We start from the raw sequence: 1,572 nt of genomic DNA on the forward strand, positions 1-1,572 counted from the left end.
CTCATGCTGTGCTGGCACTGGCTTACAGGCTATGACAAAAGAAGGGGGCAGGATAATATAACACACACAGACTCGCTGTGTACTGCCTCTGCTCGTACTTATTCGCAGTGGAAAGTTTTTTTTTCCTTTCTTGTTATTGCAGATGGAAGGGAGGAGGCCTTAGGCTGCACAAGCACCTGATGTCTTGGTCTCTAATAAGTGATTCAGTCTATAGACACCACAGTTTTTAGGTATTTAGGATTGTTATCTTCTGTTGCCTTGTGAAGTTATTATGGCATTGTGAATGTATGATATATGTTTTCACTAAATGCCTTAAAGGGCCACTAATCCGTCATTTTCCTTTTGTAACTTGCTGGCACTATATAAATAAAGGATCATAGTGGCGATGATATGTGAAAAGTAAGGGCCAGTGCTGCAAGGGTAAATACAAACGAAATAAACTTTATTGTTACAAATAGTTTTATTGTTAAAACCAGCAGGCGACAATAACTATTTATTTATGTAAATTTCACCTCTCAGGACATATTTGTAGCCATTGGGATGGGATTTACTACTGCTAAAGTACTATTGGTCCACATATAGTAATTGACGGCACCAGTCAGCGATTTATTATCTTAAAATGCCTTAATTGGGACATAGGCTCTGACCTCGAACACACAGCCGGGTGTTTGGGGTCAGAGCCTATGTCCCAATAAAGGCATTTTAACATAATAAATAGCTGACTGGTGCCGTCAATTACTATATGTGGTCTGATTGAACGGATTGAAGGTGGAAACCGTTGGATGTGCATTGGATTAAAGCAAATCGGAGGTGAGGGTGCCGACTGTGAAAACGTGTGAAAGTACTATTGGTACCACTGTTAAAATAAAAAAACCAAAACAAAATGAAATGCACAATACACAATAAAACATAAAAGGGTAGATCACCTTTATATTAAATTTTAGGTGGTTATTTACTAAAATCGAATTTTTTTACTAAACAAAGTTCGACCAAAGTTGCCATTTTATAATCACTCAAATAAATCGGATCACTTAAAAACTTGATAAAATCGAATGAAAACCCGAATCGTATGATTTTTTTGGACTTTTTTTGCCGAATCGCTCAATTATTCTGGTTATTGCCCGAAAACCCCAGGCTTAACCCAGCACAGACCACGAAATCTTCCAATTGAGATATGGACATCTGCAATTGACTTATACAGGACCTCGACAGGTTTGAGATGCCGGATCTTCAGATTTGGGCTTTTTGCATCATTGGGGTATAATAAATGTGAGTTTTGGCACCAAAAAGAATGAAAAGAAAAATTTGAGTTCTAGTAAATTACCCCCTTAGTATGTTACAGAATGGCTAATTATTAGTAACTTTTCAATTCTTAATTTTTTATAGTTTTTAAATTATTTGCCTTCTTCTGACTCTTTCCAAATTTTAAATGGGGGTCAATGATTCCATCTAAAAACAAATGCAAATCAATGCATGGTTGCTAGGGTAATTTGGACCCTAGCAACCAGGTTGCTAAAACTGCAAACTGAAGAACTGCTACATAGAAAACTAAATAATTCAGAAACTACAAAA

The sequence above is a fragment of the Xenopus laevis genome, chromosome 5L (genome assembly GCF_017654675.1).
Source record: "Xenopus laevis strain J_2021 chromosome 5L, Xenopus_laevis_v10.1, whole genome shotgun sequence".
Lineage (NCBI taxonomy): Eukaryota > Metazoa > Chordata > Amphibia > Anura > Pipidae > Xenopus > Xenopus laevis.